Consider the following 14,499-nt stretch of genomic DNA (forward strand, 5'->3'; position numbering starts at 1 on the left):
TACCCCCCCCCCACCCACTCTCTCTCCATTCCTCTGGCACCTTTGGAGCTGTGTCCCCAGCAGTGTCCCCAGAGCAAACGCTGCACGACTGAAGGTGGTTTTCTGGACAACAGGCATTCTGTGATGTGCCAGCCTCAGGAGTGTGCATTTTATCCTGGGGACAAGGACCAGTCAGCAGGGCCTGTAATGCACGGGCCGGGAGAGATGGCAGTGAAGCTTAAGCAGGTCGCCTTGGATGTCGTGGCCAGAGACTCGCCGAGAAGCCCCTGTCCAGGCCACTTTTTCACATTTTATGTCAGGAGAAGTCAGGGCCAGTTGGAGCTAAGCCAGGGATCCTCTGTCCCGGCTGCATGTCGTAATCGCCTGGCGAACTTTCAAAACTTATCAACACCTGGGCCCCACCCCAGAGATTCTGATTCAGTTGGTCTGGACTGGGACAAGAATATTACTATTTTTCAGTAGTAGCCCCTGCCCAAGGTGACTCTGATGTGCCGCTTAGGTTGAGGACCTCTGGTTTGGATGGTGCCGATTTCCTGCTGCCCTATCCCGCCCTCTGGCACAGGCTTACTGACCTGCAGGAGGTCTGAACCAGAATCCCCCGGGCAGATGCAGGTTTTGGGCCCTGAGCCACTGGGGCCTCTGCCAAGTGACCTCCCGATGCCCACTCTGGCTGGCCGGGCCATCTGGAGAACCAGGGAGAACCATCTGAGGTCCTGGTGCTTCGCACATCTGGATGGAAGCTGAGTGCGTCTCAGGGGGAGCTGACTGCAGTCCCTGCGTAGCCCCTCCCTCTATGGCTGAGGAATTTCAGTGCTTTGAACTTTTTTCCTTGGAAGTCTGGCTGTGCAGCCCTCTGGGCTTGGCCAAGTGCCAAGCTGTGGCGCCAAGGGCACTTCCTGGAGAGCTCCCAAGGCCACAAGCATCATCCACTCCTTTGTTCCTCTATTGATTCAACTTCTGTCACTCATGCCTCTGTGGCAGGCAGTCCGCTGCCGCTGAGTCAAGGACCCCATGGGCAGACACATGCGGCACACCCTCACGCATGACAGAGAGCTGAGTGGCCGTGACAGAGGGTGTGCAGGATCCAACGGGGCAGGGGGAGCACACCCGCGGGGCCAGCACGGGACACTGTGCACATTTGCCAGTCTGATTAAAATGTTCGTGCTCTTGGCTGGTCTGTTCTCAGATCTGACTCCTGGGCAATGTCCCCACCCTGCCCCAGAGAAGCCAGAAGCAGGATGAGGCCAGAGACACACGAGGAGTTCCCATCAGGTTCCAAGTGCTTCTGGGTGAGGTGCATTGGGGTGGCTGCACTCACGGGGCTCTTCGTGGGGACCTCTGGCTCTTGTCCCTGCCCGTGGTGCCACAGCAGTGGGGCGCTCAGAAGAGGGAGGTCGGGGAGCAGGGGCATCAGAGCCTCTCGGGGCAGTGCTCTGCCAACTTTTACACGCACAGTCCCTTGTTTCGGGTGGGGGGTTCCTGTCTGACGGCTTCTCCTCCGTACAAGGGCAAGCTGGCCCAGCTGCCTGTCACAGGCAAGAGTCCTAGGGAGGTTCTTCATGTCTTCTCCCCTGGCCTGATCTTACTGCGCTGCCAGCCACATTTCCCTGGGCAGGAACTCGAGTCCTGGGAAAGGGGTCTCTGGTCCTGCTAACAGGAAGGGGTGGAAATGCTGACAACACTGACAGGTGGCTTCCTTCTAGCTGTGGCACTCCTAGGGCTAGCCTTCAGGAGCCCGGAGCTCAGCACCTGCTCTCTTGGGCCCTAAGCTCAGATGACGGTCCCTCAGGCTCTGAGTACTGATAAGGGCGCCCAGGCCCTGAGCTCTGATGAGGGTCCCGCAGGCCCTGAGCCCTGATTAGCTTTCCCAGGCCTCTACTCTGACGGTTGTCCTTCAGGTATCAAGTGGTGACATCTACACAGTGAGCCTTCCACTGCAGGGCCGTGTCTAGGCACTGCAGGTCCTAGCTGCTGGGCCACTGTCTGACTCACAGTCTCTATTTCTTGGATGATAGAATCAGCAAGTGGCTGATTCCCTTCCCAGGCTGTCCCCACTCCTCATCAGGCCAGGATTCCCACCCCACCCCCCGCCCTGCCCTGCACACTGACAGTCTCTGAATGAGTACCACCTACCCTCTGCTGACCATCTTCTGGACTCGCTCACCTTCACTTCTTCCATACTGCAGACTGCGCCCACTTCGGGGCTTGTAAGCCCATCCCTGTGGCTCTGCCACATGCTGTCCTGTGCTGACCTTCCACTCTGCCCCCTCCCATCTGTGTGGACTTCCTCGTTCCTTCCATCCAGGAAGCAGCCTCCAAAGGACAGGGAAGGCATGGGGTCCAGCCTGACCGGCTTCCCCAGGAGTCTTCCCCTGTCCCATGCTGTGCCACTTACCCATGGCTGCAGGCCTGAGACAGGAGCTGGGGAGAGAGGGGCAATCCAAGGGAGAAGAGGAGGACCAACGTGAACAAGCTGGGTGCCGTGGGGCCCAGTGGCAGGCTTGCAGTGCAGGCCGGGAGGCAGAGGGAGGGGCTGTGGCTTCAGAGATGGAGCAGAGGGGGCGAAGACCGCGCTGAGAGGGCACACTCCTGCTTACTCCTGTCTGGTGGGTTCCAATCTTTCCAAGTGTATCAACTCCTTTGACATCAAACATCAAACAATCTGGTAGTACTGTTAATCACGTGATTAACAGTAATACTATTTTTACATTCTCTTTATGCTAATAATTTCCAGAAAGTAAATTAGGAGCAGACCATCTGCTTAGATATGGGCATGAGACAAAAATGTTCCCAAATGCCGCTGTTTAGGAATGGAATGCCCACAACCTTTAGAAAATCAGCTTTGCTTCAATAGGATTAATTCCTTCTCAGATGTGATACATTGTTTTAATTCCGTCAACCACATGATTACCATGTATTTGGATTTCATTATGTGCATTATTTAAGAAGCCCAAGAATAGTACCATTTTGCTTAAAAATACCTGTTTACTGTGGAAATTTCCAAACAGTCACAAAAGTAGAGAAAATAGTCAAATCTTCCATGTGCTCATGACCTGCTTTAATAATTATTAAGATATAACCAATCTCGTTTCATCTCCAATTTCCACTCCCACTCTTTTCCTTGCCCTTGGCCACTGGATTATTTAAAGCAAATTCCAGACACATATCGTTTCATCTGAGAATACTTCAGTATCTCTAAGAAGTAAGAACTCTTTCTTCAAAAACATAACCACATGCTATTATGACACCTGAAAGTTAATACTCATTCCTTAATATCATCAAATATTCCATCATGTTTAAATCCTCCAGTTGTCTCATTAATGGCTATTTATAGATGGTTTGTTGAAATCAACATTCAAAGTTCACATATTGATTTCATTTTGTTGGCATTTCTCTTAATTCTCCTACTTTTTTATTTTTTCTGGTCATTTGTTTGTTGAAACCAAGTCATCTGTCCTGTAGAACTTTCTATATTCTGGATTTTGTTGATTACACCCTCTTGGTATCTCTAACATGTCCCTCTGTTCTCTGTCTTTTCTGTCAATGGTAGTTAGGTCTGGAGGCTTGATCAGATTCATAGTAAATTTTTCTATAAGAATATATCATAGATAGAGCGATCTAGTTCTTATTTTATTGCAGTAGGAGTCACAAAATGTTCTGTTGTTTCTGTTTTAGTGAGACATTCCTTGTAGAATTTTTCAACATTATAGTTAGTAGATTTAAAAGGCATCAGTCAATGAACATTGCCTAGATCCATTATTCAGGGTGTGCAAAATGGTGATCTTCAAAGTCTATCTCCTACTTCTGAATGTATTAGCAAAGATCATTCTATAAGGAAATTTTCTATATCAATCATTTGGTCACTCTGAAATACAGTTTGTGCAGGAATTACAGACAAATGCTTGCCTTTTACCAGTTTTCAAAACAATAAGCTGGTGTTAATAACTGTCAAAGGTGATCGTGAGATGGGTTCCAAGCTAGCCTTCCAGGTTCATGGATGCCAGCAAAAGACATGCAACTCCTGGGTCAGAGACAAAGGACTTTATTACTTAAAGGATAGCAAACAGCATGATCGTCATGTTTGCATAAGTTCCCTGTCTCTCAAGTCCCACAAAGAAACACAGCATGGCCTAGGTGAATGTTGTACATGCAGTGGGGTTGCATAGCAGCCGAGAAACACTGAACTCGGGAGTTGGGGGAGATTCACCTTTGTTCTGCAGAGAGATAATACTCACACCCCGACGTTGCTCTTACAAACATAGCCCTGATGGATGCCTGGGTGAAAGAGTGAACAAGGTCTCTCATTCTTTGCATACCAAGCATGCATGCAGGTATGCTCAGGGACCATGGCCGGAGCCTAACAGTGTTTTGGGTTTTATGTTATTATGTGTGGACTAAATAATTTTTTAAATATATTTGATGTATTTCATTTCATTGCAGTCATTATTCTTTTTGATGCTCAAATTGTCTCATCTCTGGCCAGTGGGAGCCACTTTGACTTGGCTCCTGTGATTTTTTGACATGATCCAGTAGTGTCCTTGCCTTCTAGTTTGACAAGGTGTTGTAGGCTCACCTTACACATTTCCTGCTTCAGAACTTCAGACATTTCTCTAAGGATTCCTTTATTGGGAGATGATATTTAGAGACCATAATCTCTGGGTGTTAGGAGTACTTGTTGCTAATGGGTTGGTCATTAATTCCAGGTCTTTTCAGAGAACAGAGCCAGGAAATCAGTAGTTGATTTGAAATATAAAAATATATTATGAGGCCAGGCACCATGGCTCACACCTGTAATCCTACCACTTTGGGAGGCCAAGGTGGGAGGATGCTTGGGACCAGGAGTTGGAGACCAGATTGAACAACACAGTGAGACCCTGTCTCTACATTTAAAAAAAATTATTGAGGCATGTTGGCATGTACCTGTAGTCCCAGCTATTTGGGAGGCTGAGGCAGGAGGATCACTTGAGCCCCAGGAGTTCAAGGGTGTAATGAGCTATGATAACAACACTGCACTCTAGCTTGGGCAACAGAGCAGGAGTTTGTCTCTGAAATAAATAGTCAATGTTAATATTTCAAATTAAAACTTCAGATTACAGGGTTTGACTTAATATTTTAAAATTTTATACTCAAATCTCTTCTCATGCTGAAAATTTTGATTTTCACTTCACTAACATAATTACTTGTATGTTTTATATATATGATAGTTTCAAAATAACATTGCTAATTTTAATATCACAATATGATGAGGTAATCAATTTAAGATTTCTTTGCAGCTCATTTCGAATATGGCTTATTTGGGATATTCAGCCCAATTATCGTATTTTAAAATCACTTTACTACTTCTCTGTGTGGTTAAACCATTAACTTGATATCCAGCCAGGTGTATTTGTTTTGTTTTGTTTTCAGTTTCTAGAGGTACTTTCTTTTGATTTAATTTTATTTAATTATTCTGGAAAACATTGATATGATTCCAAAGTCAAAGCTATAAAGCAAGGTAGATTCAGAGAGATTCAGCTTCCATTCTCTTCTCCTGATTCCCTTATACTCCTTTCCCATGTAGGAAACCATTTTCATTTACTCTTCAACTGCCGTTACTTTTGTTTTACAATATAGGTAAATATGAATATTTATATTCCCCCGGCCCTTACATAAAAGGTAGCATGCTATACATTTGATTCTATACCTTGCTTTTTTCATTTAATGATATGTGTCCTGTAGATTATACTAAAAACATATACAGAGATTCTCCTTATTCCTTTTTATAGATGCAGAGCACTCTGTTGTATGAATGTGCTGTGGTTTACTAAGCCAGTCTCTATAGCTCAAAATGTGTATTTACAGTCTTTTTCTATTACAGACAGTGCTTCAGTGATTAGCCTTATGGTATGTCATTTTGTATTATTTGCCAGTGTATCTTTGTAATAGATTCCTAGAAGGAGTCATCACTGGGTTAATGGGTAAATGCTTATGTGATTTTGATACACATTAACAGATTCACCTCCCTGGAGTTTGTGCTATTTTGTACTCCCAGCATTGGATATATTTTAAGGAGTGATGTGACAGTTAATATTTACAATGTATCAGAAATTGGAGCAATTTGTACTTATGATAAAATACTTTAGCATTTAATTTTGAGAGAGTACAAAACTTTTCAAAAAACATTTCAGGGCTGGACGTAGTGGCTCACACCTGTAATCCTAGCATTCTGGGAGACCAAAGTGGGAGGATCACTTGAGGTCAGGACTTCAAGACCAGCTTGAGCAAGAGCAAGACCTTATCTCTACAAAAAAATAGAAAAAAATTAACTCAGCAAGGCGGCACAAGCCTGTAGCCTCAGCTACTTGGGAGGCTGAGGCAGGAGGATCCTCTGAGCCCAGGAGTTTGAGGTTCCAATGAACTATGATACCACTGCACTCTAGTCTGGATAACACAGTGAGACTCTGTCTCAAAAAAAATTAGGATTTCTCCATACATTTTTAAGGACAAGTGGTATAAGAGAATGTAGAGTGATTAGAATGATTGTTTGGTTTATATTTTCATTGCTCCTGGTAACGTGTAAGGCTTTGACGTCAGGTAGACCCATGTCCTCATTCCTGCCTCTCACTTGTTGGCTGAATGACCCTGGACAAGTCGCTTCACCTCCCTGGTACTTGGGGGGAAAGCATTTGTGGGAAGTGTGAGATGAAATAGTGCATGAAAAGTCCTTGGCATACAGTCTGGGGCGAGTGGACCACCACATGGGAGAAATGACTGGGGTTTGACTCATTCCTGCTGAGACCACACTGCCCCTCCTCGGTCCTCATGGATCCAAGTGGAGGAGGCAGCTACGGTAGGACTGAGTGATCGTGGAGTAGGTTGAGTAACTTGTCCTAGTTTGCCCCGAACTTTTCTGGCTTTAGCTCTGAAAGTCCCACACCCTGGGAACCTCCTCTGCCCTGGGTAAACTGGGGCAATTGTGAGACAGGCCTGGGTCGAGGGTCCCCTGGGAAGAGACAGCTCCATCCCACTGCTCTACAGGGGTCACGTGACGGAACAAAGCAAGCATAGCTACTGTCACAGAAGGGACCAGAAATGTCTTGAAATTACAATGGGTCCTTCTTCTTGAAAGAAGAAAACCGGGGTCCTGGCTCCCTTTTCCCAGTCTGTGGCTGGGAACAGGTTTTGACTAGGCCTTTGGCCTTTGGGTACCAACTGTAGCTGAAAACCCTCTTCCCTGTCCCAGATTGGTTGCAGTTAACATTTTGTTGATAGCAATGGTGAAGTATATAGTTAGCCTATTAGCCACTCTGAAATATGGATCTTATGTAATAAAAGCCAATCCTCTGAAACTGTATTTAATCATCCCTGTTCAGCGGGGTTAGTCACTGTGTGATATTGACCAAGTGAGTGAGAACATTGGTATTTGGCAGCCGGAGCATAGGACTCATGGCAGGAGTTTTCATGCCAGATTTGTGTCACTGATAGACATCTCAGGTCCAGTTATTTTAACATTTTCTGTGATAGAAAAATGTCCTTCCAGAGATTGCAGGGCACCCCATGGTCGCCAAGAATGGCTCCCTCATCCGGGGATTGTGCTGGCATCCACCGACCCCCCAACACTCGCCATGCAGCGCAGCCGCTCCCAGGGGCTCCCGACGGGGAGGGGCCCCCGGGCTGCCCTTTGTCATGAGTGGTCTGAGGGAGCCTGTTCCTGTCCTTGCCGGGCACCATCTGAAGCAAGTAAGCTCGGTCATCATAGTTAGGCCAAAATTCTCAAATTTGATGCCAAAGATAGTTCTTAGGCTCAGCTTAGGTGGCTGCTTTGCTGAGTGAGGGCTTGTGTTACAAACAAACCGCCCAGCTAGGCCTGCTTCAGCGGCAAGGCGTGGAGAATTCTGACCCAATCCTGCCGTTGTGGTGGGAAATGTCACATTTCCACAGAGGGAAAGCATTGTGTCCTTTGAAATAACAGAGCCTGCTGAAATGCAAACAGCACCTTTCCCCTGGCGTGTCCTGGCTGGGACGCCGCGCATCACATAGCTTCTGCGGCAGCTGGGAGCAGCTCCTGTCCTGGAGCCAGAGGTCAGGGCTGAGCCCCCAGCACCTCCATGCTCCCTGGCAACGAAGTGGGAGGGCCTGGAAGCTGGGGGAGGGGGCAGACTCTCAAGTGCCTGAGTCTCTGGATGTCATAGCCTGAAGCCACTTGGCAGCACCAGCTGTCCACCCCTGGTGGGGGCGCTTCCACGCTCCTCCCTGAAGAACCTGTGTCAGGGCTCCAGACTCTACAGGAAAAAAAGGACCCACCAGTTGGGGACAAGCAGGTGTCCTCCTTTAGCCAGTTCCGATCTGCGGGCTGCTGGGCTCCGCAGGAATATATGGTGGTGGTGGCCAGCTTACTGTGTGCCTGGCACACAACCACAAGCACGCATCGGAGTTCAGGGATGAACTGGACAGTCTCTGCTCTCAGGGAGTTTGTGGCCCCGCAGAGCAAAGGTCATGTACTGACACCCCTCAACCCCCCGACTCCTCACTGCGCCAGTCATTGATCAGGAAGTTTCCCTGGATGAGCAGGAGTAAATAAGCAGATTCTCCTGGGACACTAACATTACTGGGCCAAGATATGTGCCTTTGGGGGCTTAGGGATCTAAGACTCTTCCCTACAATGGTTCATCTCGAACGTCAGTGGGGGTGAGCCATGAGTGCCATTGACCGTAGGTGCCTGGATCATGGAAGGGGAGGGGCCGCTGCACGGTCGTCATGGTGCCTGGCAAGACGGGTCTCTCAGCAGGCTCCGGGGGGCACAGGTAGATTCTGTCCGTGACTCACCAGGATCCTGTCCTGTGGCCTGGGAAGGGACAGCACTTTGGAAATTTGTATTGTTTAGCTTTAGACACTGGATGAATGCTCCTCTGAAACTCACCCAAAGCCCGCCAGAGTGAGGCTCTCGAGGTGTAGAGTGGATCCCCACAGTGTGTGGGATGCTGGGAGGAGCCCTCAAGGATGAATGGGAAGAAGTGAGGCCCACTCCCAGGGGTGTCCAGGCTGACAGCCCCCGACCAGGGGACTGGGAGAAGGCAGGTGTGCCTGTGGTGTCCCCTCTGAAGGAGCCAGTCTCCTACGCAAGGTCGATGTGCCCGGCTGGGCCAAGAGCAGCAGGGCCCCAGAGGCAAGAGAGTTCCCAGGACAGCCCAATCCACCTTCCCACCCTCAGAAGAGGTCGTGGAGCACCTTCAGGCCCTGGAAGACATTGGGAATAAGTTGCACTTTCATTCAAAGAATATTTAATGAGCACCTACTTGGTATCAGGCACAAAACAGACCCAAATCCCTGTCCCTGTGGAGCCCACACTCCAGTGGTGTGACAAACTCACTTCCCCATACATCCAGCACGCCCACCCTGAGGGGGCTGTGTCTCCCCTGCAGCTAAGGGGGTGTCTGAGGGGACACACCCAAGCTGGAGAGTCAGGCTCCAGGAGCTCCTTGAATAGCAATCTACTGAGCTGGGCACAGACTTTCTTAACTACAGATTTTGTTTTTAAATGAATCTTACTTGGAATCCCATGTAAACAGCATTTTATTAGCAGAACTTTATTTGATGGCTTCGTATTTGCAGTGTTTACTTACTAAGCCAATTGGTGAGAACCATAGGGAAGTTTCAAGCAGCATAACCACCGGAAGCCAGGGCTGTGGAATCAGTCTGGGTCTCAGGCCAGCCCAGGCACCCCGTGCCTTCCCATACAGCTGGGGTCTCGATCCTGGCACCATTGACGGTTGGCACCAGATAATTCTCTGCCGTGGGCGGCTGTCCTGCGTCCTGAAGGATGTAGACCAGTACCTCCGGTCTCTACCCGCTTTGGCAGTAGTAACACCCCCTCTGTTGTGAAAACCCAAAATGTCTCCAGACATTGTCAAATGTTTCTTGGGGGCAAATCGCCCCGGTTGAGAACCACTGCCATTTATAATATTTTGATGGTATAATGTCAAGAAATCCTATTTCATGTGGAGAAATACTTGCAATCAGTGTTTTTTTTTTTTTTTTTAAATCAGTTCTCCTAACACTCCCAGGAATACCTTTAAGTTTTACTAAATTCTGCACAAAAAAACAAGTTAATGCAACAGCTCAAGTGAATGTGTTGGTAGTTTTCAGTATGCTAAAATTTGTATGTAACACATTTGTGTGAGGGTGTTGTTTTTATTACAAATTTGAAGGATAGGAAAATCTTCACGTTAAAAACATTCGAACCAAATGTTGGCAGATCCCTCGAAGCTGTTTGGGAGGCAGCTTGGAGTCAGCATGCCGGTTTTGCATCTCGAGAGGGAGGATTTGATCAGGGTCACAGGTTGTGGGAGGGTGGGGTCTTGGGGGCCTATCTGTCGTCCCCGAGACCCTCAGCTTCATCAGACACAGCCTAGAGGAGGCAGGAAGGCCTTGCTCAAGAGAGGGTCGATCGGAACTGGGGCGAGGCAAGGTAAGAATGATTCAGGGGGTACACAGAAGGGAAGGCTGGCCCCTGGCCCCAGGCAGCACTAAGAACAAACCCATAATCTCGGTGATGCAGGGCCAGTAGGTTAAACCCAGAATAATCATAATGAAAACAATCTGTTTGCACCATCTGATGCTTCCAGAAATTCCCGGGAGTAAGTCCAAGGTGGAGAATCCCTGCCGGAAGTGCTGCTGGTTGGAACTGAGAGGGCGTTGGTGGGACCCAGCTTCCAAGGAGATGAGATTTCGGGGGTGCCAGCCCCCCCGGGAAGCAGGGGGGCCTATGGGCTGCGGAAACAACAGCTGGCTTTCATTTTCTTTAAAGAGTAGCCCTTCACTGGAATCAATTTGTCCTCCTGTCTCTGAAATTGGGAGCCGATTTCAGGGCTTGCTCCTTGGGAAATCTGCCCGAAATGCGGTGGGACAGCTGACCACAGGCCACCTACTCATCACCCCTGTGAGAATTTATGACAGGCGCAGCAGCAAGGCGAAGGGCTGACATGGGGGGGCTCCAACGACCTCTCAGCCGAGGGCAGTTCTCAGGCCTGGTCGTAGGAGCCCAGAGCGCAGAGACGCTGCCGCTGCGGTTCACAAGGTGCGACAAGCCCCTTTCCCTCCTCCTTCACCACACAGTGGCTTTGGGGAACCCCATTCTTGTGATGCGGTTGACAAGTTCCCAAGTATCAGACTTTTGGTGCCGAGAGAGACCTGAGAGATAATCTGGTCCAACTCCTTCATTTTACAGATGGGGAAATGGAGGCTCCCTGGGGTGACTTTTCCCAGGTCACCTGCCCAGGCTTCCTGACCACCGGCTCTGGGCTCTTCTGAAACCACCACTTGCTTTCCAAGTGGTGGTTTCAGCTCTGGTGGTTCCAAGCTCTGACCTGTCCAGAGCCTCTCGACATTGTCAGCCGATTTGGTGTCTCCTGAAAAGCAATGAGCGTGTGCGTGTGTGCGCTTAGGCAGCGTGTGCCAGGCGTGACAGAGAAAGGGCACAGGCACGTCTACACGTCTCTGTGACCTGCTGGCCAGCATCTGACGATGTGCACACCAGTTGGATGCTGAGAGTAGGGGGAGGGGTGGGACAGGGCTGGGGGTTGGGGTGTGCGAGTGAGTGCTGAGATTCAGGCGGTCCCCAGTGAGGCTGAAGACTGTCCTTGGGGGTCTCTGACTGGGGATGGTGTTGGGTTTGGGTCAAGCTGGTCAAAGAAGTCATCCCAGAAAGGAGGCCCAGGAATGACACTCGGAATGTCAACCGGTGAAGAGGGCTTGGGAGGTCTCCCCAGGCAGACAGAACAAGGGCTGAGAAGCTGGGAAGCAAGAGGCGTGTTTGGGAAATGTCCCGTAGTCCTTGCTGGCTGTGGGCCAGGGCTTGTTTGGGGAGCAAATGGGCAGCTAGCAGACACTGGCTGAGCATTTGCTGTGTGTCAGGTGCTGTGCTAGGTGCTAGAGACAAAAGTGGAAGAGACTGGAGTTGAGAGTTCATGATGAGTTTGTTCTGTTCGGACTTGCAGGGGCCGGGCTCTGGGGCCGGTGCTGTGGTTCTGAGAGGAGTGAAGCGTGGCCCACGCCCTTGAGAACCCACGACCACAGGGAAGGCTCCACAGAGGCAGATCTAGAGCAGAGTGCACAGGCTGCGGGGCTGCCCGGGAGGGGCTGCCTGGGAATGGTCCTCAGCTCCCAGCCTAATCCTCACTCCCACGCACTGGCCTCTGGGGGTTCCGAAGCCCGGAGCTCCGTCATCCCCCACCCCGGGGAGTGTCTGAACTCCCGGAATATGCATATGTGTATCCCCCGCAGCCTTGCGGAAGAGTCTCCAAGGACTCCAGGCAAGAACCACCAGCTGAGTGCCAGGCTGAGTGCTGGGGAGACAGGGCAGTTGGGAGCCCACGGCTCATCTGGGGAAAGGAATCCAGGGCACCGGGTGCTGGGCCCAAGGGCGTTGATAATGGGGGAGTCTCCAACAGCCCCTGCCTGGCTGCCCAGCTGCGGGCCCCTCTGCGGCCCAGGAAGGGAGACCCCAGCTTCCCAACTTCTCTGCCCCATCCTGAAGGCTGTGGTCAGCAGCTGACCTCAGTGTCTCTCCCCAGGACACCAGGGACTGAGGAGTCTCACCTCCCAGCTGGAAGCCCCCTTCCTGCCTCCCGCCATCTCAGACCTTCCTGCGGCACAGCCACTGCGACTTCACTGTCACAGGCAAGGCCACGGCGGCTGGCGAGGGCCAGTGTGGTGCTCGGGGCTGAGGCCGGTGGGAGCTTGGCGCTGCCCCACACCCAGGCCCGTCTCGCAGCTTCCTCACAGCCCCCGCCCCTGTGCAGGCCGCCCTGCTCCTGGGCGATGGAGCCAGTGGTGTCCAGACCCAACCGTGAGGTTTCCTGAAAGGCAGTGGCTTCGAGGGCTCTGCGCAGGGCGGGCCGGGGAAGCAGGGAGCTGCCGCTGACCCTGGCCTCGGGGCCCTTCCTCTCCTCAGCAGGGCTGCAGGAGCCACCGCCCTTCTGGGAACCAGCGAAGGGAAGTGGACACTCCTGAGCAGCCCTGACCTGCTCCGGGCCTCGCCCGCAGGGCCGCGGTGCTGGAAAGAATGAGCTTCAGACTCGGGCCCCGCAGGAGACAGAGGTCAGCACAGCCAGGCTGGCCTTTCCGCCCAGGCCAGGAACTCCCAGCAGACGGAAAGCCTGGTCTCCTCCTGTCCCTGGCAGTGGACGTAAGGGGGACTGGCAGCCACCTCTCTGACCGGCAGAGCTCTCGGAGCCCCTTGGCCTCTGCTGAGTGGGAAGTGGGCCTGGGACTCCCCCAGCGCAAACACACACAGACACACCGCTGCCCCGGCCTCTGCTCACTCACCCCCCCCACACCCTCCTCCTGGGCCCCAGTCACCGTGCCGGCTGGGGAGAGCCGGCTTCTCTGCTGGTGTCTAGACTCACAGACTCTGTCCTGCTTTCCTTCCAGATGTCCTGGTCGCCCTGGTCTCCCCTCAGGCATGCAGGCCTCCTCTGCTCCTCACGCCTCTGCCCTGCTCTCTCCTCTGCCTGGGACACTCTCTCCTTGCTGCTTCTTCTTGCTGATCCCAGATGCTCACCGGGACCCCAGAAGGGCTGGCTCCTCTACCCCCTGCTCTGGGCTTGTCCGTGGCACCCCCCAGGGCTGTTGTGAGTCACCTAAGGGCAATCTGTCACTCCCTCCAGTCACAGGAGGCCTGGGACAGTGCCTGTGGCCGGTGTGCCAGCCAGACATGGTGGGAGGTGCCCCCCTGAGCTTAATGGCAAGAGGACAGTGAATGTAATGGGGGGCCAGGGGACTCCAGAAGGTAGGCCCTGAGGTCCTGCACACACCTGGGCTGGGAGGAGGCTGTGTGGTCCAGAGCAGGCAGGGTGGGACAGGGCAGGGCAGGGGCAGTGTGGGCTCACACTGAGATGCAGGCCAGGACAGGGTGCTGGCAGGCGGGTCAGAGTTCCACCTGGTCCAGAAGGGACAAATGTCTTATGGTAGGTCTGCAGGGTAGAGGAGAGACTGTGGAGGGGGCAGTGCCTGGCAGGGGGACAGCTAAAGGCAGGTTCCCTCACACCTCGGTACAAAGCCACTTGTGGTCCTGCACCGGTTCTACAGAGCTCCCTCCTTGCAGGAGGTGGCAGTGGAGTCAGAGGCGTGGGCTCAGACCTGCTCCCACCTTCTCTCTGGTCCCCCCTTTCCCCATCTGTAAATCGGGCGTCAGAAGACCTAACTGGTGAGGTTATTGGGAGGTCAGCTGAGGGAATGTTCTTGAAGGGCGTTACTGAGTCACAGGTCATGTTGCTTTTTCCTTCTCTGCAGAATCCCAGGCCAGAGGTGAGGTCCAGGGAAAGGGAGCCCTCCGCCCCTGGGAGTGGCCACTGCAGTCTGGGAATTGTCCTCCAGCCTGCTCGTGTGACTCTTGGCCTCTGCTGGGGTTGGTTCTGGAAAGAAAGCAGAAATGGGTTTTGAAGGGGAGTTTTTCTCTGTCCTTCCCTGTTGTTCAACAGGCATGTTCCAGGCTCTTACCAGGGCCCAGGCACGGTGTGG

The sequence above is a fragment of the Microcebus murinus genome, chromosome 1, assembly GCF_040939455.1.
Source record: "Microcebus murinus isolate Inina chromosome 1, M.murinus_Inina_mat1.0, whole genome shotgun sequence".
Lineage (NCBI taxonomy): Eukaryota > Metazoa > Chordata > Mammalia > Primates > Cheirogaleidae > Microcebus > Microcebus murinus.